Source organism: Equus caballus, chromosome 1, assembly GCF_041296265.1.
Source record: "Equus caballus isolate H_3958 breed thoroughbred chromosome 1, TB-T2T, whole genome shotgun sequence".
Taxonomy (NCBI): Eukaryota; Metazoa; Chordata; class Mammalia; order Perissodactyla; family Equidae; genus Equus; species Equus caballus.
Window position 1 is genome coordinate 197,022,057 of NC_091684.1, and position 24,103 is coordinate 197,046,159.

Sequence of the window (24,103 nt, forward strand, 5' to 3'; positions counted from 1 at the left end):
TTGCCATTGAGCCAGCTTTCTCCAACCGTTAAGCAAAAGTTTAAAGCTTCTACTGAGAGTGTGGTAAACTCTTTTCAGAGATCACGCATATTTCCAGCACCAACGCTATTTGGGGCACTGGGCAGAGTCCACAACTGAAGCAGTCATCAGAGTGAGGGTTGAAAGTAAATTGAAAACATACTAGAGAGGAAGTTTAAGGTTTTACGGTAAGGGGAGCAACTCCGAAACATATTCACCTATGCAATTGAATCACAAAGGATCCTGGATTAGCCAGTTGCAACAGCGGAATGATAACAAGTGGAGTAAATGGGAAGAAGGAGAAGAAAAGAGTACGTGAAACTTAGGTCTAACCTACTCGGCTCCACACTGGCAGCCATGCACACACGATGCCACAGGAGGCGTTCCAGTTTCACTCGGTTCCACACTGGCAGCCATGCACACGCGATGCCACAGGAGGCGTTCCAGTTTCACTGGGTTCCTTTCCCCACTGGAGGATCCAAGATTCACACCTGGATCATAAGTAGTTTCTGAAACTCTACCACATGCCCAGCATCGTGCCAAACACTGCTTCTATAAGGGAGTCATTCATTCAAACCTTTTGAGTTCCTGCAATATGTCACATATTGGGATCCAGTTGTGGATGAGACAAGAGTGGCTCCTGTTCTCAAGAAGCTTACACTTTTCTTTATCTGCTCTTAAGATACTCAAGCTTAATTCTGAAAACACTTTCATTTTCTCCAGGATAATGCCCACTGGATATACCCATGTTGCCACTATGGAACCCCATTATTACACAATCCTTGATGAGCACTGTTACAGGTAAAACAATGTGGGGCTGGAAGCCTTCAGTTACTCCAATTAAATACACCCACATATGTGGGTCAAGCAGAAAAATCAATGGAATTGAATGAGATGGAATTGAAGAAAGTTCTATAATGGGGCTATGTACATACCTCAATTCCATCAATAGGTTATAGAATTACTATTTAGTCAACAACTCTATGCATAACAGAAACCCACGAAGACAAAGACACATACAGTAAAACCCGTTGAGCACAGTCCTGTATTGCAGCTTCTCTAAGAGCTCAGGTTCTCACTGAAAATATTACATAGCTGCAGGGATACAGTGGTACAAGTGGCAGTGGGCACTTTGAATAGTGGCTGAAGTTACTTGGAATCAAAGCAAAAAGGGCTACCAGTCTCTCATTGGCTTTTTCAGCCATATAGAGATAATTCATCCTATGTTAAAAATAGTAATAAACAAATTCTAATACATTTCATTAGAGAATTTTAAATTCTTTGTATCCCTGCAGATAACTGGAGATCACCTAAAATGTCACAAAATGCCATGATTAGGAAGACTATCTGCTTCTCAAAGTGTTACGTGAATTACAAGCCTTTTGGAAATATTAATTGAAAAGAGTGTATATGGGAGTGCAAACTGGTGCAGCCACTATGGAAAACAGTATGGAGATTCCTCAGAAAATTAAGAATAGATCTACCATATGATCCAGCTATTCCACTGCTGGGTATTTATCCAAAGAACATGAAAACACAAATGTGTAAAGATATATGCACCCCTGTGTTCATCACAGGCTTATTCACAATAGCCAAGGCTTGGAAGCAACCTAGGTGCCCATCAAGGGACGAATGGATTAAGAAGAGGTGGTATATATACACAATGGATTACTACTCAGCCATAAGAAACGATGAAATCGGGCCATTTGTGACGACATGGTTGGAGCTTGAGGGTATTACACTAAGTGAAATAAGTCAGAGGGAAAAAGTCAAACACCATATGGTCTCACTCATAAATAGAAGGTAAAAACAACAACAAACAATCACATAGAGACAGATGTTGGATTGGTGGATACCAGAGAGGAAGTGAGGAGGGAAGAGGGCAAAAGGGGTCATTAGGTGCATGTGTGGTGATGGACTGTAATTAGTGTTTGGGTGGTGAGCAAGACGTAATCTACACAGAAATCGAAATGTAATGATATACCCCTGAAATTTATATAATACTATAAGCCAACATTACCGCAATGAAAAAACAAGTGAAGAAAAGAGTGTGTGTCTCTTAGAGGTTTTTGGCTAGCACAAAGTACCCTGGGAATAATTGGAAAGTATTTGAAAATACTACCTATGACTATAATTCAACAGGAATAAGATCTAAGAAACACTGATGTACTTGGATAACAGGATTAAATCTCATTGACAAAGTTCCTCGAAGCCGTCTCACCACACCAGGCCAGCACAGAGAAATGCTGCCCCTTCTTTACCTCTCGGATCACTAAAATCCTCTAAAACTGTCCAATGGGGCTCTGTTAATGCCATTGAAGTCCTCCACTGTGAGGAAAGTGAGCACTGTGATAAGCAAATGTGTCTGCTCACAAGAGGAATGCCTGGGGAAGGCCTACGCGGCACTGAAGACACAGCCAGCCGCACTGAGTCCTCCTCAGTCTGGGAGCTTCATAGAGCTGTCCCCTCTCTAGAACGTAGACATTCACTCCCTGCTGATTCTGCCACTTTTCCAGCAGCATATCTGGGTGCATAGGTCTCCCTACATCTTAGAATATAAATGTGTTTTTGACACTTATTGGCGAGGTGGGAGGAACACAGGGACAAACAAAATCAGGGAGACTCAAATAATGACGTCACTATGAGTTATCTCATTCGTGATGCTTTGGTTTCCTCAACTATAAAATGAGGACAACATCAGAATCTTCGGCCCGGGCCTGTCAAAAGGAGCCAATGAAAGAATCCATGCCAAGGGCCTGGCACTGTGCCAGACATGGTGGTTGCCGTAATTACTATTATGGGTGCTGTTGATATGTTGATGATATCTTTACGAAGAGTCTAACTGACATGTCTATATCAATACTTATCTGCATATACAGAGACAGACAGATAGACAGTCAGAGACAGAAAGACAAAGGATTTATGCAGAATGGGTGGGAAACAGGGCTGAAAAATGATGCATTTTTGAAATAACTGAAGTCTGACTTTCAGACCTCAAATCATCTGAGAACTTCTAAACAATAACTGCATCTTCTTCCAGGTCTCCAATGCGTGGACTTCTACCCACGTATCCCACTGATCCCCGGCAGCCTCCTGCTCCTCCATCCGGCCAACCCGGGTACCCTTCGTGATCGTCGCTCCCGCAGGGCCTGGGCCTACCTGCATGGCAGCACTGCCCACACAATGCTGAGATGATTTCTCCCCCCAGACATCTCCCCACCTCATGGTCCACACCTGAGAAGTGCCCTTCTCTATCTCTGAGACCCACAGCTGTGACACAGTGCCCCGCCCCAAGTCTGAAGGAGGAGGAAAGGAAGAGAAGAGAGCCGAGGAAAGGCAAAGGGAACCAATGAAAGGGACAGAGAGAGAAGAGGCAGGAAGGGCACAACCGAATCTCTAGGTTCTCGTCTCAGAGGACGTTGTCACTGATTTCGAGATCCCACTCTAGAACTCAGGCTCTTTGCTCTGGGCCACACCCTCGGAGATTGTGGATGCTACTGGTCCACAGGGAGACCCAGGAAGCCACAAGAGAAATGGTAAGAAATATCTAGCTATGGGGCTGGCCGGATGGTGCAGCGGTTAAGTTCGCAGGTTCCGCTTCTCAGCGGCCTGGGATTCACCGGTTCGGATCCTGGGTTCGGACATGACACCACTTGGCACACCATGCTGTGGTAGGCATCCCACATATAAAGGAGAGGAAGATGGGCACAAATGTTAGCTCAGGGCCAGGCTTCCCCAGCAAAAACAAAAAGAGGATTGGCAGTAGTGAGCTCATGGCTAACCTTCCTCAAAAACAAAATAAAAGTAAATAAATAAATATCTAGCTACTTCTTTCTGCATATGGCAAGAATTCAAGAAAATATAAATCCTATACGTTTTAAGAAACTCTGATGATGTTTTTTCATGAACTCCTGTCACTGTTTACTACTTACCATAACCCAGGTTGCTTCATTCGTTCCACTGATGTGCAAATCACCTACTGTGTGCCAGGCCTTCTTCTGGGGACTGCAGCCTGCCTTTGTGAAGCCTACATTCCAAAGGGCGGAGAAGGACAAAATATCCCTAAGTAAATTATTAGATGATAGCTGGACTGGGGGTGCGGGAGCGCACAAGGCATGGGATCACCTTGCCGGGTCAATTCTCAGTAGGCTGCTCAGGTAGGTGACTGAGAAGGTGGCATTGGAACAGAGCACACAGGCAGCTATTGGGAGCATTCCGCATGAGGGGAAAGTGACACAAACGTGCCTGGCACCCTTGAAGGGCAGAAGGAGCCCAGTGCTGGTGGAGCATGGTGTGCGGCCATGAAGTCGAGGAGGTCATGGCACAGAGCATGCACAGCCTTGCAGCCACTGCCAGGACTACCATCTGACTCTGAGTCATGGGCCCACCCATTGGAGAGCTGGCCTTGACTCATCTTTCTGCTCCCAGAAGCCTCTCTAGCAGCCTCAAGTTGCTGCCCCAGCCCTCTCTGGATGGTTAGGGGCTTCCGCAGTTGACCTGCCTGCTCCCACTTTGTTAAAGCTCCAACTACAAGAGCAGTCAGTCTGATACCAAAGCTGCATTCCTTACCCCTGGAACCTGGGCCCCTGTCCTGGGGCCATACTTCAGCCCTCCTGCCCTGCTCTGGCCCTCTCCCAGTTGTGCCTGTCATGGAGTGAGGAGTCCAAGAGATTAAGGGACTCACTCACCCACACCTGCCTTCCCCCTGCTAGACCACACTCCACTGCCCAGGAACCTTCCACCCAGAGAGGAGACTCTCACCCCCAGGGCCTGTGCAGCCCGTCTCCTGGTCCACCCTTCCCAGCCAGGCATTGTCACCAGTGTGCAAACCCCGAGGACGGGGGGCCGGAGCGGCTGTTTGCAGAGGGGACAGAGCCTGGTCTTTCAGGTTAGGGGAGGGGGTCACATGGATTGACTGGGGGCCCCCTGAGGTGTGGATGGAGCCAGAGGGGGCGGGCTGGGACCAGTACCCTACCCACACTCCAGTTCCAGCCCTTTGCGTGTCAAGTGGACTAGGTGTCACGGCTCTTCAAATGATCAGTGAGCACACTGGACCTCTCCAGCCCAGAGTCGGGGTGGAAGCTGTCCACTCCAGCGGCTCCAACAGCAACGAGGAGCTGCCCTGAAGTGCCTCTCTTCCCGCTCGCCCAGCTCATCACTTCATCAAAACAGAGCTCAGATTCACGGAGACAGGACTCCTGCTGCTCCCTGAGCACCTCTCTCCAGGTCCCCATGCTCCCAGGCGGCAGCTTTCTATGAGATCAGTCCCAACCACCCCTGAGCTTCTCTTTTCAGCCTCAGGTCATCAGACACACCTCGGAAGTTGATTATTCTACTCGCTCCAGCCGGGAGGCAGTAACTGTCCATCAAAGCGGCCGTCACCCGCAGCAATCACTTGTAAAAGGGACTAAGCACTTAGGAACAATTTTAACTGAACAGAACACATTTTCAACAGTTAAATAGTAGCTTTCCCCAGAAGAGTACTTCTTTTTAGAAGAGCTTTCCGATCTATCATCTTCGTTTATTGTCTTAATGTCTCTGTGAAGCCGGTAAAGCAGTTGAAGGAACAGAATCCCAGGGAGGACAAGGGTTTGACCTCCGCCATGTACAAAGGGCGTGCTCCTCCCAAGTCTGTACTTCACTCTAGACCCACTCTGATCACCTCCCCAGCGCGCCGTGCAAATCCTCACCCCTCATCTGCCTTCTGAATCCCTCCCTTCCCACCAGAACATCCTCAATTTCTTCAGCCATTTCCAAATCTCATGCGCTCTCTCCTCCTTCCTGGGTCTGCACGTCAGTGTTCCCCGCCTTAGAATGAAATAAACCTAAGAGGCTACACGTTCTCCAGCGAGACTCCATGTCTCTTCATTCACTCACTAACGTTTGTTGAGTGCCTCTTCTGTTCCAGGTACCATGTCTGGGGAATTCGAAACTGTCAACATCCCTGCTTTCCTGGAACGTACATTCTAGAGGAGCACAGTGGATACAGATGCTAGAACGCACCTACAGGCACAGGAGGGGCTCTCTGGCTCCTCATCTCCACACGCACCGTCCTAGCGCATGAGGTCCGACAGCATCCTCCTGTCAGCGCCTATGGCTTCACTCTGAGACTTTCTCCCCCTTGCCTGCCCTCACACAGGACAGGCCTAAGGGCTGGTGACTTGACAGGCCTGGCAACAGCCCTCAGCCCATGACAGATTAGAGTGAATGGGTAAACACCTCGGCTTCCTCACCTCCCAGGGGGACAACGGTGGGGCCTGCTCTTCCATGCCATGTCTCAGGCCTCCCAGCGGCCAGGAGCCCCACCTGCCCACAGCACTCACCTGCCCATTAAAGTACCTGCATCCATGTCCATTGCTTCCATCCTGACTTCCACACTCCCCTACCTGTGCCCCCTGGGATCACCTAGCAAAAGTACTTAATCCCAAAGCCTTGTCTGGGGGCATTTCAGCACAATGAAGAGAGAAGTCAGTGTAACGTGAAACAAGGAGACAGAGGGAAGAAGGGGCGATATGAGACTGCGTGCTCAGGGAAGACTAAAGGATGAGGTGCTGCTGAGCTGAGACTTGAATGACCAGGAGGAACCTGCCGTGGAACAGGGGACCTACGGGGCAGTGCTCCAGGAGAGGGAACAGCAGCCGGGAGACCCCAAGGCTGGAGGAAGCTCGGGTGCTTGGAGAACACGACAGGCCAGAGAGGCTGGAGCAGAGGAAGTCAGAGAAGTGAGAAGGAGCTGTCCCAGAGCCCTGGGGCCACAGGAAGGATTACTGGATTTCACACTAAGCACGATGGAGAAGCCGAGCCACAGAGTGACGCGACGCAGTCCAGTTCTTTCAAAGGTCATTCTGGCCGCCGTTCGACCCTGTGCCCTCCATGCCAACACCACACAGTACACACAACCAGTTCCCTCAGACGGCTGAGCCAGACAGCATGGGAAGTGTGGTTAGAGTGATCTTCAGCAACAATCCAAAAGATAGTGATTCAAGAATTGTCCTCTGGTCAACAGAGGACTTCCCTAGTCTCTAGCCCCACACGTCCCTCACACCCGACGTCAGAAACGCACTCGTCAAGCCCTCTGGGAAGAAAGGTCATGGCTATAGCACTTGGCACATTCTCACTCCCAAACTTGTCTCCAGCAGCAACGTGCTCAAGAGTTCTGCCTCATGTACAGGAAGTTTAGAGAATTCAGGTTCTTCCCCAATAAGCCATTTAGAAGGAAAAGTACAAGATGTGTTTTGCTAATGGGAGAGAAACGAACGTGGCTATATCTGACCATCCAGCCCCGGATTTCAAAAGATCACGGCTTCAAAGCCTTGCTCTGGTCGGGGCTGGACCCCCACAGACGCCGCCTGACGAGAATGGCTTTGCCATTCTGTTATTTAATGCCGATGTGGTAGAAGCAAAGGTTAGACTCCTGCACCTTTTAGGGCAAAAGATAAGGCTAGTTAAGCTGATGCTTGACAAGCAGGCAGAATAAATTGGTTTCCCCTCTCTGAAATGTGCCTTTGTCACCACTTTAGCTCAGCTAACGCTGTCAAGAGCAGAACATCCGAGAAAGAGACGCAGCGAAGCCTACTCCAGACCACTGCTGGGGTCAGAGGCTCACGGGGCCCACGCCCCCGGCCCTGACAGCAGAGGTGGGTCCATCCTCACCCTGTTTCCAGGAGTGACCACAGGGAGGCAGATTCTTTTGTGGGAGAATGTTAATTCCTTAATCCATGCACTCTCTGAAGGAATTATCCAGGGAGAATTTCTCTCAAAATTAAGCAAAAGAAAGCCATCTCCCACATTTTTTAAAGGGAGATTTTGTTTAAAAGAATGAAAAATAGCAGTTTTATTCACTTTTAATTCTGGATGTTTTAGATCACGAAAGAATCACCCCTTGGTTGGATGTGTTTGCAACTGCAGCTCTCACAGCATTGTCCTCTGTGATCTGAGTGTGGCGTCACCAGGTAGTGATGGAAAGTCACACATACCTGAGATCTGAAAGGTGGTTACGTTCAGCTGGAGAGTCGTGTCTGCGTTCCGTCGTCGGCTACGAGGATGCTGACGGTGCAGGAACAGGCAAGGTCTCCTGTGAGCCCTTCTGCGTTCAAAGTCACTGTTGGTGGACAGGCGTCACGTGGTTCGTGATTCTGACCCCATCTGAGCAAAATGGGAAGTGACATTTTGACTTTTGAACTTCTGCTTTGTGTTTTAAGTTGCATCACTTTTTCTTTATTCTCAAAGCAATTATCCATTTTGTAATATTTTGTAAATAACCATTCAAGCTTGTCAAGTGTGTCTGTGGAATAAACCCCAGTGAAATCACCTGTTTTAATTTATACATGTGAACAATGTAGAAAAACATTGAGTACAATTTCTATATTATTAATGTGTGTCAGTATAGTCATCAAAACAATATGGGAGAGTCATCATTCCATCATTCATTCAACAAACGTTAGGGGCAGCCTGTTCTGTCCCAGGCACTGTGCTCGGCCCTGAAGAGCAGCAATGAACATGAAAGACAAACCCTCCCCGGGGGAGCTTCCATTCTAGTGGGGAAAGATGCACCAGCAACAAGCCAGACACGTGTATGTTTATGCTGGAGGCAGTGAGTGGCAAGGAGAAAAGTAGAGCTGAGATGAGGAACACAGGGGCTATTTTAAATAGAGGGTCAAAGAAGCTCCACCGATGAGGCAAGATCTGAGCGGAAACCTGAAGGAGGAAAAAGAGCCATTCCTAAATCCAGGAGAAACATTCCAGGCTAAAAGAATGGCAAGTGCCAAGGCCCTGAGGTAAAAGCAGGCTTGCGATGTATGAGGAACAATGTAGAGGAAAACGTGGCTGGTGCTGAACGAGCAGCAGGAAACAAGAACGAGAGGCAGGGGCTGGCCCTGTGGCCGAGTGGTTAAGTTCGCGCGCTCCGCTGCAGGCGGCCCAGTGTTTCGTTGGTTCGAATCCTGGGCGCAGACATGGCACTGCTCATCAGACCACGCTGAGGCAGCGTCCCACATGCCACAGCTAGAAGGATCCACAACGAAATATACAACTATGTACCTGGGGGCTTTGGGGAGAAAAAGGAGAAAAATAAAATCTTTAAAAAAAAAAAAAAAAGAACGAGAGGCAGAAGCAGAGGGCTGCAGAGACCACGCAGGACTCTGGGGGTGGCTGTAAAGGACCGTGTTACAAATGCCAGACACCAAGGTCATGGCAGCAACCAGGACAGCCAAGGGCCCTGCTGTACAGAGTTTACTCCTGGTGGACACACACACAGACATACACACAGACACAGACACACACATAGACACACAGACACACACAAAGACACACACAGACACACACATACACAGATACACACAGACACATACATATACACACATACACACACACAGACACACACACAGACATAGACACAGACACACACAGAGACACACACATACAGACATACACATACACACAGACACACACACAGACATACATACAGACACACACATACAGAGGCACACACACAGACACACCTAGAGACACACACACAGAGATACACACACAAACATACAGACAGACACACACACACACATACAGAGACACACACACAGACACACCTATATACAGAGATACACGCACACACACACAGACGTACACTCAGAGACACGCCTACACACCCAGACACACACACAGACATGTACACACACATACACAAACACGCACACAGAGATACACAGACACACACATACATACACACACACACAGAATCTGCTTCCCTCCCTCACCCCTTTCCTAGTCCTCCAGCCACTTCATAACCCTCCCCAGCCAGTCGAGGAAGCCAGACCAGATTCTGCAGGAACTGAAACTGCCTGCCCCCACTTTGCCCTGAGCGTGGCTGGCCCTGACTCCCAGCTCGTAGGGAGCCGACGCAATACATCACTTGTATTTTGTCAGTAATGACAGCAAACACATTTTAATATCAAGAAGTTATTTGTGTTAAAACAAGATATTGTTAGCAAAACTAAAACAAAGTTCAAATATAAAAATACCTCTTCTCTGGAGTAACATTTTAAAAAGCAAATCTGAACCTAAGATACAGACCATTTCCAACAGCTCCCAGGACTGCTGGGCATCATGTTATTAATAATTCTTATGAATTCTTGCTACATTTTAACTTGGAAACAAGCCGTCGCTGTCTGCTCTAGCTCATTCCTTGGTTTAGGTTAAGACTTCAAAGCCCTCAGTGTTTCTACTTTGTTCCTGTCAGGAGCAAATTCACCTGCCACCCTCCGATGTTGTTCTGGCAACAATTAGCACTGCAAGCATGGGGCCACCCACTACCTACCACTCACCACCTAAACGGGCCACCTGAATAAGGGCAGCCAGGGAACACCTGTGTCTCTCGGGCCGTGTTCCCAGACTGAGCGAATCCAGACCTCCTGGACCCCACAGCACTGCGTGCTCTTCCTGCCCGAGCTGGAAGGAACTCTTAGCCATCCAGGAATTTCACAGCTCTCACCCACCGCCCCCCACTGATACACACACACACACCCCTGCACACTCAGACACCCCACACACATGGTTAATAGGGCCCTGTTACCACCTGCGAGGCACTAACCGACAGCTCATTTCAGGCTCGAGCCTTCATTTTACTCCCTTTGAGCATCTCTTCTCCATCAAGGTCCTGAGTTCACACCCTGCCTCTTCATCCTTCTCCCTCACAGACTCCTAAACCACAGCTACTAACTTCCTATTGGGAACTAGAAGTGGACAAGGCAGGAACCAGGAACAGGGCTGGAGCCAGGCTGCTCGTCCCCAACCGCCAAGAGCAGTGAAGCACTCCCGCCCTGGCCCTCTGCTTCCAGCCGGACTCAGTGGCTTAATCTGTACACAATGACAGAGGTTAATTAATTAGCTGCCACTGCCCTGGTTGCCCCTAGCAACAGGCTTGGCTCATAACTAAATCCCGGCTAGAGATATTTCTTACAGATTTTGTTAACCTATAATAGAAATTTGAGCAGAATTTAGAGCAGAAAATTAACTGGTTGTAAGAGAAAACTTTTCCATTGATTAAAATCTCTAAATCCCCATCTTCTAACAGCAGTTATGTCCTCATTACTCAAGGGCACAGTGAGAAAGCCCCTGATTACCTGATGTTCTGTCGAATTAAAGAAACAAACATTTATTGGCCTTTAAATCAATCAAAAGCCCCTCCTTGCAGGGTCCTCGAACTCCAATATGAACCAAAGCGAGGCCCTGTGGGGGCTGCCGAAGGCTTCACAATTCCCGCTGGCCGGGCTCGGCCGCGGCCATCGTTGACTGATACACACCCCAGCCAGCTCTCCTCTCCGTTATGGAAATCACTCTGTGCCATTATGGAAACTGTTTGTGCCTTTTCCAGCCCATTAATTTCTCTGTATTTAAGTGGAGCAGCATTTCCATCTCTTAGATTAGATTTTGTTCATTAACCCCTCATCTCACTTCCCAACCTGCCAAATTTTCATCAGTAGAGATCTGGGATTCAGACACCACAACCTATTAACCACAACATCTTGGAATTTACAATTTTGCTTTACAAAACCCTCTAAAGACAATCTATCTCACATATCTGAGCCCAGGAAAAGATTAAATATAAATGGATGTTTTCTAAAGCATTTTGACTATATTATTATCAGCTTAACACTTTACAAACTAGTTCCACTTCGAGAATATTCTTAATCCTACATAATACACAAAGACTGCTTGTGTTTAATTATAACTACTTAAAGTAACCATTCGTTAACTTTCTTTTTTAAATTTTTTTTACTATAATTAGTGAGGGAGGGAAATATACATGATGGTTTGGGAGCATGTTGTTTGAAAGTAGAGGACACTGATGATCAAATTGCACCGCGCCAGAAAGGGGGCACTGAGTGGGAAAGCCTGATGCCATGGAGGGAACAGGAGAGCCCGGTCCCTCTGTTTCCTTGGGTGTGTCCCCCGTGATCAAAGGAGGCTGGTCATGGAGGGAGGGTTAAGTAATTCCAGGGGACAGCTGGGCAACATCACCCTTCCAGGTCAGCCCTCAGACTTCTTCCTCATAAGCAATGGGGCATCACCTTCCAAAGAAGGAGGCGCCAAGACCAGTTGGACGGATGTTGCTTGCAGATGCCCGAAGCGTAGAGACCCCTTCACCGTGATGGGGAAGGAGAGGCCCCAGAATAGAGTTCTGTCCCACCCACCCACCCCCACCTCTGTCCCCCTGGAAAGACAGCCCAGGGGCAGACAGCTGGGAAAACTCACAGGCGGCAGGCTTGATCCAGATGAAGATGAGTTTAACAGCGGGAGGAAGCAGCGTTAGCGGTTCTGCAAATAAGTCCTCAGCCTCGGGAGACTCGGGCAGGGCTGTCCTCTGAGGCAAGTCCTGTGCAGGGTTACGTATGGGGACCCGCATTCTAATGTGCAGTTAATCGTATCAGCAAGGAAACAACTCAGATACAATTTCTCACGTTTCCTGATGGGGCTGCTCCGTATGTGATTAACACGGTGATCACAATAAAAATGTTTTATTTCGTGGCTGACTGTAGGTGCCGGTATCTACGGTTTCCAAATGTCTCCTTTTATTACCCTTGTTCAAGAAAGTCTTAATATTGAGGTGATTTACTGATCACTTAAAATGCCAGCCTCGCCATTAGGAGGTACATTCAGTATACGTTGCTTAATTTTATAGTACATTATTTCTTTATAAACAGACACATTACTGTAGAACGTTAATTAAGCCTTTTCCCCATTACGCACTCCATTCTGAGGACACCAGTGTGACTAAGTGTGGGCCTGACGCGTGTGCCTGTGACTCCATTTCCTGGCTCCCACAGAAGGCGCCCTCCATGAGCAGGGGTGCTCCTGGGACTCCGGGAGAGGCAGCAGGCGACTCTGATTCGTGAAAGGCCGGCCTAATGAATACTGCATGCCGATGCGCCTCCACAACCCAGTTTGCTGAACTATTTAGCATCAATAACCTAGCTGCAATAGAAACAGCAGGCCTTTTAGAGCCAGGTTAGGGGGAGAGTTTTAATAAAATGACATCCCATCACATCCGCATCAGTAGAGCCTACTGTTCAGATTGGTATAAAAAGAAAACTTTTGAAGCCACTTTTTTGGGAAGCCCTCTCCCAGAAATACGTCGGCAATGGTGCTGTGCCAAGACCAGCCACTGGGGAAGGATCTGAGGAAGCACTGAGCAAGTCCCCTCTGACAAGGCCACGTTGGACCTCAGAGACGCTCTTGAAAAGGACTCTAGTGAGGAGCACACAACCACAAGCAAACTTCCCATCTGCTCGGAGATGGAAGGACAAGCACTACATCAAAATTTCCTGTGGAATAACGTATTTTCTAACGTTAATGGAAAAGGGCAAGAGCAGTGTCAGAAACTAATCTTCAGTAAATCATTTGCTAAATGTATATGAATTACCTATTTCATATCTCCCAGTGGACCCCTACTCTCCAAAACTAAGAAGCAAGAACAAAGCCCATGGCCTAATACCCGAGAAACCATGAAAATGCTGTGAACAAGGTATCCAGCTGGCATCATTTAAACGACAATTTGTAATTTAGTACCTTCCCATTGATAAGAATAAGAAAGACACACCCGCGTCAAGTTTCCCGCAGACTAATAATAAATGGACACAACTAAATTTGACAAAAATAGAATTTTTCTGTTGCATCAGCAGCATTTATTGAGTGAACAGAGGTGAGTTCAACATTCAGTATTAATCGTGCACAATCTAGAGCAAAAGATTGGTCTGGACCCCTTGCTCCATACACAGTGGCCAAAGCCATCTTCCAAGGGGAGCATATTAAAATTCCCCCCAAACCCAGGCTTGCTGTGTCCTGAGAGGTCTTGAAATCCAGTGACCTCTCTGAAGCCTAGCAGTTGGCCAAGCAGGAGCTGGGGCTTGGGTTCAAGCTAAGAGCTAACCCAGCTCTAAGCAGACTCTGCCATGGTTCAAGGTTTTCTAGCCTTTGTAAAACATCTCACATGCGCGTCAGACCACATGTGGGGGAAAGCTCTGCCTCCGCAGGTGACTTAACTGCTGTTCAGATGTGAGCAATTAGGTCCTCGGAGAAAGCTGTAAATGCAAGACCTCAGGCTTCTGCTGAGAAGGGAACTGAGGAGTGCTGAGTAGCTTCTACACGCCAGCATAGAGCTGGGTGACCCACACACTGTCACTAATGATTAGAAAAGACGAATATTGGAATCGACAAAACAAAATGAAGGTAAAGTGCGTGGAGGAACCAAAGGAGATATTTTTCTGATGAGGCTTTGAGAGAAAGATAAACTGAAGTAAAGACAGGCCGACAGGGGCCTGTGGCACTACACTCTTGTCTGTCTTGGAGAAGGTGCTGGATGAGCACATTAAGAGGTTCTGCCACATCCTGGCATGGCATTTACCTGAGCAGCAGGAAGTCATCTGTCCCGTGTACTGAGGAAAAGGATGGAGAAATAGCCCACAGGCACGTTTCTCCTTAACAGCCCTGACCTCCGTGGGTTTATAAAAATGCCCAAAGCTTCTCCTAAGCCAGGTATCCAGACTGTTCTGCTGAGGAGTCATTACTCACAAGTGAGGCAGGACTCTGGCTGGGGAATTAACTCATATTTTACCTCAATGAGCCTCTCACTTTGTAGGAGAGGAAACCAAGGTTTCTAAATGTAAACTGTCCATGTCACAGACAGCTGTGGAAATTAGATCTGGCTGGCCCCAAAGCCCTGAAATAGTGCCTCCCAGGTCCGAATAGAAACAGAGCATTCAAGCCAGGGATGCAACAGCATCCAAATACTGTGACTGAGTCAAAGATTCTCATTTGTGCTATGAATTAATTTCAAATCCTATCTTAAAAGAGGAAAAGATATTGCAAAAGTCCCTTAAATTCAACATGTCCAAGAACAACTCATGACTTCCCACTCCCAACAAAGTCTGTTTCTACCCGTGTTTCCTCTCTCAGTGAGTGGTACCGACACCCGTCTAGTTCTGCCAGCCAAGGATGTGGAAGTCATTCTGGACCTTTCCACGACCCCCACAGACACACACACGTACACACCATACCCAGTCCATCACCAAATCCTGCCGATTCTACCTTCTAAATATCTATCAGAACTATCCACTTCTCTCCATACTGGCTGCTCCCTCTACAGTCCAGGATATCACCTCCCCTGGACATCTGCAGCCTCTCAGCATCTCACCCCTACACCAACCATAGCCTCACCCAGCTCCTTCCATTTCGTGTATTGCAGCCAGAAGGTTCTTTTTGGAATGTAACCTGACCACATCCACACTTGGCTGCCCTTTCCCCAGTTCTTAAAACATCCCAATGGCTTCCCATTGTTGATAAGACAGAGAACAAAGTCTTCAGGATGGCCCTGCATGGAGTGACTGCCTGCTTATCTCTGCAGACTCAAGTCGAATTATTCTCCTTCCCTGTGTGTTCCAACCACTTGCAGTCTTATTTGCAAATGGTCAAACATCCCAGGCTTCTTCCCTTCATAGACCTTTGTAGGCACAAGGAATCCACACAGAACATTCCTCCCCACCCTCACCCGACTGGTGACTGCTCTCCATCCTCAGAGTTCAGCTCAAATGCTGCATCCCAACAGAGGCTTTCCTTAAGCCCCCAAGCTGAGACGTGCCTTCTCCTTAGACCCTCACATAGCGTCTGGCAGCTTCCGATCGTCACCCTCATCAAGGCTTAAATTACACTTGTATGTACGTGATTGTCTGCTCCTCACCTTTGCCCAGGCGTAAGCCCCGTGGCGGCAGAGATGCATCTGTGTTCCTCCTCTGAAGCACTAATACCAAACGCGATCCCTGACACCCAGGAGGTGCTCACTAAGTTCTTGTAGAGGACAGAAGGAAAGAAGAAAGGAATGTGCTGGAGACTGCTAACCTGCATCCTAAGTCTGGGATTGCCTTGGGACGTGGGCGGGGTCAGGAGCCCAGCCACTAAGAGCGAGAGAAGAGCTGGTTATGAGGAGGCTGCCGCCAGGGCTGCTCTACCCTCCCTGCAAATCGCCTTGGTGGCCACCTTAGAGAGGGCCTGAGCTGGAATCTCCCTGATGGGACCTCCTTCAGCATCTGTCCTACTTTTATATGGGGCAAAATCAGAGAGTAGTTAGGATCTGAAAAAACATTAATAACTTGCATTGAACTAAAATTCTGACCACATTTATGTGAGCATTACCTGTCCAGTACAGTGACTACAGAGTACTTGGTTTAGGTAATCCTTGCATGTCTCACAAAGTGACTGCAGGGTACTTGTTTTAGGTAAAGCTTGACCTGTCCCACAAGGTGACTGCAGGGTACTTGGTTTAGGTAAGCCTCACCCATCCCACAAGGTGACTGCGGGGTACTTGGTTTAGGTAAGCCTCACCCATCCCACAAGGTGACTGCGGGGTACTTGTTTTAGGTAAGCCACACATGTCCCACAAGGTGACTGCGGGGTACTTGTTTTAGGTAAGCCTCGCGTGTCCCACAAGGTGACTGCAGGGTACTTGTTTTAGGTAAGCCTCACCCGTCCCACGAGGTGACTGCGGGGTACTTGTTTTAGGTAAGCCTCGCATGTCCCACAAGGTAACTGCGGGGTACTTGTTTTAGGTAAGCCACACATGTCCCACAAGGTGACTGCGGGGTACTTGTTTTAGGTAAGCCTCGCGTGTCCCACAAGGTGACTGCAGGGTACTTGTTTTAGGTAAGCCTCGCGTGTCCCACAAGGTGACTGCAGAGTACTTGGTCAGTCAGTGTTGTGCTGTGTTTTCCCTCGCAGCTGTTCAGTACTAATGTTTCTGTGTGGCCCCACCAGACTCCTTTTCCAGGTGTCACCACTGCCCAGACTCTCTCCCTGCAGCGTCACCTTCCCTTCCCCCTGTTCCCTGTGGGGACTGCAGTGAGGGAACCTCATCTAGTTCCACTTCCAGTTCCTGGGGTTGCTTCCTGCCTCAGACCTCCTCCTCTGTGAGGTTGGCACCTGGTGGTTCTTAGAGAGACACTGACTCCCATACGAAGCATAACACGCCTCTGGGCTGCCATGTCTGCACCATGTCAATCCTGCTTCTGTGCTCAAAGGGCTCCAAAAGCACGTTAATTACAGTCCACAAGCTGATATCCTGGGTTTAGCGCAGACAGAGAAGGATGTCCGTGCACACGGCCTCGCCTGCGCCTGAGCGCTCTCTCCTGCTCAGGTGAGAGGACCACTTGAAAAGGCACTACCCGTCGCTTCCCTGCCAGGGTGGCTCAGCAGCACCACATTGCAGACACTCAGAAAGCTCCTGCCACTGGCACCAAGACAACGTTTCTGGGAAACAGAGAGCAAGAGGCTGCAATAATGCTGGTAGCACCCAGGGCCCATCACTTATCTACTGATTGCGAAACAAACCAGGGCTTCAAAGAGAAGAGCGTGTGCTGAAAAGTCTATTTGATCCGCCCTTTAAAGTGAAAATGAAGCCTCTTCATGAGGAGCAGACCGACCCCATAAGCTTATAGCTCCAGTTTCTTCCACCCACCAATACAGCGTGCAGGTAGCTCACCAGGAACTAAGACACCATCTTCAAACCGAGCTCCCATTCTGGAAGCATCGGCTTCAGCAGACAAAAGGGAATGCAGACCCACCAGCTAAAAAGAGTAATGTTTTTCCTGGCCTAGAGGCTTGAGTACTTTCATCAGAAAGAACTGGGTGGGAGAACTCTCGGGTACGACTTGGGTGGGCCCCTGCCCAGTTCTGGAGGGGAAGCTGCCAGGAGAACATAGACTAAGTAAACATGTCCCCACTCCACCACAGTTTGTGGTCTGGCGCTTGCTCCATGTGGCCCCGAGAGGTGGGAGCTACAAACACAATGGGACAGAAGCTACAAAAGGACAGATTTGGGTTCAACATGAGCAGGAAATAAGAGAGCAGCCTCAAGACAGTGTTGGCACCCTCTGCAGCCACGAGCTCTCAGTCAGTGCATGTCCCATCACCCATATGTGAGTGAGGAACCTCAGGCTGGATGGGGTGAGACACCTGGCATCCTCCTCCAAAGGAATTACATCTGTAGGCAGCGTCTCAATGGGAATCACAATCAGAAAGCCCAGAACATCGTCCAAAGGAGAAGAAAAGGAAAACAAATACATCCAAAAGAAACAGACATGCAGGAGAGAATCCTTATCCAAAGACAAAGGAAGAGAAGCAAAAGCCAAGATTTAAAGTGAAGGATGAGAAGCAAAGCCTTGCAGGAGCTCCTGAGGTGAGCAGCAGACTGAGACAGCCTTCTGGTCTCGGGTTTGAAGCACCAACGTTGGGCCGTGACTTGATCGATCTAAAGTGGACAGCTTCTTGTTTGGGTGTCATAGAAGGCAGCCAAGCTTTGGGTGAGTGGTGGGACTTCATCAGTGTTCCGATGGAACTGCTACATCTCCAAATTACATGTCGTCCTTCGTGAGTGCAGGCCCATGTTTTTCTGGAGAGTTGACAGCTTTTGTCAGATTCTAAAAGGTGAAACACCACAGTTTTAGATAAACTTCAAAGCAACTTCAAATTCTATATGCATATTTAATATCGAATACGAGGATATTTGGAAATATTCACTTTCTTACTTGTTATTAAATAATTAAAAGTTAAAAGTTGTAACTAGTATTAGTCCTTGTTCTTTGGGGGCCTAAGAATAAAATAGTAGATAAATAGTCCTCCTACTGAATGATTCTACTTCGGGTGGTCTTCAAGTTTGGGAGCTTTATGGAGTCCCAGGAATACAACATAACATCATGCCTATATATTGAGTCCAGTACAAGGGGGGATCGATATGGTGTGTGCAGTGGACATTTGCCCTTTGCCTGCCCAAACTCCTTCCCCCTTTCTGACAATTGCCTTAATTTTTGTTTGAGGATCTGCCCCTCCCACTCTTAAACAATGTAGTCTGGGTGGGCTCCCCCACAGTTTGTGGGTGACGCTCCTTCAGTCAGAGTCAGACCTGCCGCGGCCACAGTGACTGGTGTAGGGTCGGCAGGTAGCCTGAGCCCATCTAGTCCTGGTGACTCTCAGGACGTTCCCTGGGAACACTGGGACAAGGATCTGCACGTTTTCACTGGATTTAAATCTCTGAGTTGCTGACAGGCACCTCGCAACTACGTGACATCCCAAAATAGAGCCAACAGTAGAGAAGCAGATCCAAGAAATGAGTAGCCGGAACTCACGCTTGGTGTGTGGTCTGAGCGTGAATCAAGGTGCACCTGAGGCTGGGTCTCATCTAGGATGTGCCAGTAAACCCTCTGTCAAACAACCCAAGACAGATGGGGTTGGGTGTTCCATCACTTACAACCAAAAGAGTTTTGACTAAAATAATCTGTGAAAATGTAAAAGCTACAGTGTGACAGTTGCCGTGAAGTAAACCTTGGTCAATTAACATGGCTTTCCCCAAGCACACCAAAATGTGAGAGCCTTTGACCTGCTTTCTCCTCATTTACATCTCTGCTTCCTCTCTCCTCTTCTAAAGTGCCTCCAAGACAACACGAATTCCCATGAAGATCCACATTTCCATTTAAAACACACTCTGAAAGGCAATCAGCTCTTGAAATCATTTCACAGAAAGCTTAACAAGGCAGAGCAGCAAAAGGAAGGTAAAATGTAATATGGCCAAGGGTTTTGAGCAGGGGGTGTTACAGCACGATGAGGAGACAGACCTCCTTCCAGGCTCGTGTACCCCAAGAAGCCAAAATCATGGGAAAGGTAACGATACCTTTACACAGAAATAAATTAATTTTTTCATGGAGAAAAAAATTAGTTTTATACCTTGACACCTAATCCTCTGTTTATAATTTGTGAAATTTCAATTCAAATGGCAATTAGCAAGTGACCAAAAACCAAACCTTGTTCCCTGAAGACTTGAAGGCTGTTTACAGAAGAGGCAGAAATGAAGTTAAATAAATGAACCACTCTGCCGGTTTAGTCAATGAGCTCACGAGTACTTAGTAAATTGCCAGTTAGCACAGGCCTTTCTGTAATTATTTAAACCACATACAGTGACATGGTGGTCAGCCAGACACACATAGTCACACCTAACTGATCATCTAATTAAAATTAGACAATCAATCAATCAATAAAACTACTGGCCTAATACAGAAAGTTTTTTTGTGAACAACTGAAATAGCAGCAAAAGGAGCTCAGAACTGACAATGTACAGAATTCTGCATATTGTGAAATTAGTCTAGAAGACAGACTATTTGATAAAGTAGCCATAAACAGGAATAAAAAGGAGTTTGGACAATCTCTCCAAGATGTCTTGAGTCTGACATAAGAGTTCACAAAAAAGTAAATATATGTAAATCCCCAAATAGCTAAGAATTTTTCTCAGTGGGATATTTTCCTAGACTGATTTATATACTGTCATTCTAGAAGTAAATAAAATATCTGTTGAATGGGTTCTTGGGTTTTCTCAAGTTCATCTAGAGACACATATGCAGATGAAATAAGTGATTAAGTCACCCAAGTAAATTAAACTCAAACATATACAGTTTCCTAAATTTCTCCAGTTCTAAAGGTTTCCTTTTGTACTATACTTAATTGCAGAACTTTTGCCTCATAAAATCATCTCACCATCCCTTTAAAAAGACTAGCTCAGAGGAATATTGGTCAGGCCCAATGACTCAAAGCCCAAAGATTTGGAAAATTGTGGTACTAGATTTTCCAACATCCTTGCTCTCCCATTTCCTATGAATTCTGAAGCATTCAAATTGAATTCTAAGCAAGTTAATTTTAAAACTTTTGTAACAGATTTTAGGATAATTGGACAGCCATACCGTCTGATCAGATCAATGTTGCAGAGCCCTCTCAGAGCAATCCTAACCCAGCTCTTAGAGAAGCATGGGCTGTCCTGGTCTTGGGGCCAAGTTCTGCCCACTTGAAGGTCCAACATCCTTAGAATCGACTAATGTCAAAATATAATGGCTGAAAGTAATCAAGTCTTTAAAAGATATTTAATTGTGTTTACACTAAGCACAAAAGCTTATGAATAGCAGATCAAAAATATAAGCAGCTCTTTATATGGCTCACAATTTTACAGTCTGTAAAAGAATATAAAACTAGCCACTTGAGATTTGATGTGGCGATGGAAATGGGATGTTGGGAAAAAGCGATACAAAAGCATTCCCCAAAACCCGTAAGCATTTAAAGCACAAAATATGCTAACGTATAAAAATAACATCTTACAAATAAGCTTTCAAACCTAAAATAAAATGGAAATACAATGAAGAATAAATTCGGAGCCTAACACACAGTTCAAATGAAATTATTTCATTTTTAAATGCATTTTAAATGCATTCCTTAAGTAGTTTGTTCCAGGAAATAACACTCATAAATGAATCTATCTTTTCTGTAAAATAGTAATAGCTAATTAAAGTTACCAATTCACACAGCTGGAATATGAATTGCTAATGAGCTTAGGGTTGATAATAAGATAACATAAGAGGCAGCTTCACACTGTAAAATACCAAGAAACAGGAGAGTCAAGGGAGGGAAAACCAGCTCTCCGAAGGAAGAAAAACAAAGCAATCTCTACAATTGCACTTCAAATATTCATAAAGCAAGGAAACTAGAGATTCCTGGTAAAAGTAAAACCCAATAATATAGTTTTAAAAATCTATTAACGAACATTATTGATGGAGTTAACTCCTAGACAGAGTAATAACTATTCTACAGTCAGCACAAGAGATATAGGTTTTTCTTTGTATTGGTATGGCTATCTACTTGTTAATGTCTGGGGGCCAGCCCATGGCTGACTAGTTAAGTTTGGCCCAGGGTTTCGCCAGTTCCGATCCTGGGCACAGACATGGCACCACTCATCAGGCCATGCTAGCCTGGCGTCCCACATAGCACAACCAGAGGCACTCACAACTAGAATCTACAACTATGTACTAGGGGGCTTTGGGGAGAAGAATTATTAAAAAAAAAAAAAGAAAAATGTACGTTTGAAGGACTATTTTTCAAAGCATCATATAAAGCTAACCAGCAAGTGAACCAAAAATATTAAGGCTAGCTCTGAGTTACAACTGCGTAACACCAAAATTCCCGCCTGGAATATCCTTTTAGAAGCCAGCGCTCCACAAAAGAGATTGACTAGCAACAGCACAGAAAGGGATATGTGTATGCCAGGCAGAGCCAAGAGTGTAGGAAAACAGGACAATTTGGGACCGCAAGGCAAGAAAAAAAAGGCTGTCTTTCATCACTGCCCCACCTTCCAGAGAGTTCTCATTTGTATGGATTTATCAGCAGTTCCCATTCATCAACTCAGCAGTGCAAAAGAAGCCAGATTCATCATCCAGGTTCTGACATCCACTCCGTTTCCAGGTTTTCAACCAGAGTGTGTATCCATAGCCCTCTTAGCTGAAAAATTTTAAATGAGAAAATTGGGACAGTTAACTATGGTTAGAAACTTCGAGCAGGTAATTCATTAAGGTACTAGCAGGAAAGAACCTCAGTTCAATACTACTGCATTCTCACACTGAAATTGAGAAAGTCAGGCAGCCTTCTTGAAGGGACTTGCACGAGAGCCTTAGATCAGTAAGTTGTTACCCACGGTAGCCCTGTGTTTACCCCACCCGTTCCATGAGTGTTAAAATAAGCAATGTGACTTTTCCATTCACATATGTGTTTTTTAACTTCTCTGATTGTTGTAGATCTTCAAGTTCTATAATCTGTGGAATTGAAAAACTCAGGTATCCTTGAAAACAAAGGCAATTATTATCTGCCCATACAGGAGAAATGATATTTAACTCAATTGTAAATCAGTTAGCACTTAATTAGTGCCTACTATGTGTCACAGTCTATTAATAGAAAACGTAATGAATGAGAACACAGAAAACTCTAATCACAGATAATTTCAAAACTTTATTTTAGCCGAAGTTGCAACCTAATAACTGATGACTCGGGTCTTTTCCAGACCCTTCGATGTTGGTGGGAGTTCTCATCTTCCCTTGCCTCTTGCACTTCTGGTGCAGGGTCTCACAGGCTGTGGCAGATCTGAGGGTGAGACAAAGAAGTGGAGCAAAGCAACAAGACTCCATAGATCACCACCCATCATCTCTCTCTGGAAAAATCTTGTCTTGAACTTTTATCTGCTGGTGACCAACATTATATTCGAGAAGACCAAGCTGGCCTGAGGCAAGGCTCCCGAGGGAGTGGGCTGACTTTCAGAGGCCCGTCACTTCTTTCAGCACATCTCTGTCCCCAGAGAGTGGCTGGCTCCATCCCAGCACAGAGCACAGTGTCTGGCCCAGAGGAGGTGGTCAATAAATATCTGTAGCATCAACTAATTACTTACTTAATAGGTTGATTATATTCCTGGATTCCTTGGCCACCATCGGCCAAGTTCTATACCACCAATGAAGCGTGGCCCCTATCCTTGAGCACCTTATCACAGCTGGCCATCCTGTGAGAGTCATCTCAGATTCAATTAAAATGCTCACAACACGGAGTGGACACTCAAATTTGAATATCCCAGGACAGATAAATCAACCAACAACTTTTTACCTGAGAGCTTCCATTAATACAAGGAATCTCCAGTGTTAAATTCTCAGACATTATCAAAAGCTGAGGCCAGTGGGGAGTCCCTCAGATCACATCACACCTGCCCCTAATCAACTTGCCCCCTCCTGAAGGCAAGCACTACCAGCTCTGCTGGAGAAAGGAAGAGAGGGGAATTTTTTCTTTATTTCTGTGTATTTTCCATTGTGTTCCTCATTACTAACAAATGAATTTGAAAGCAATTATGCCAAAATCATTTTAAAATATATCACCAGGCCAACTCAAGAACAACAAAATAGTCTCTTTTGTTTACTATTAACACACATGCTATTCACATAGAGGCACAACGGTACACTGGATAGCAGCACAGACTCTGGAAGTCGTCTTAGTTGTGCCCTTGGACAGTTGCTTAACCATTCTGTGGGCTCCGCCTTCTCGTCTTTCAGGAGACAGTGAAACACCGTCCTCACAGAGCTGTCATGAGGATGAAGAGCGCCCGGCACAGAATGACCACGCCGTAAGGCAGCCATTTTGGTTTTTACAACGTAATCACAAACCTAGGTACGAAAACAAGAACGGGACTTTCAAACAGATG

General features: G+C 46.5%; 1 long non-coding RNA gene across 3 annotated transcripts in view; it reads right to left on the reverse strand.

The window, feature by feature from the left end:
- Positions 1-13,669: 13,669 nt before the first annotated feature.
- LOC111769301 (uncharacterized) overlaps positions 13,670-24,103 on the reverse strand; it is a 34,105-nt gene continuing 23,671 nt past the window's right edge. Inside the window, exons 2-3 of one of the 3 annotated variants that reach the window (XR_011441208.1) lie at positions 22,220-22,368; positions 13,670-18,479 (exon numbers count right to left, since the gene is read on the reverse strand). This is a non-coding gene — a long non-coding RNA (uncharacterized lncRNA). The remainder of the gene's footprint in view (positions 18,480-22,219; positions 22,369-24,103) is intronic. The other 2 variants (XR_002802202.2, XR_011441209.1) reach the window with 2 other exon arrangements.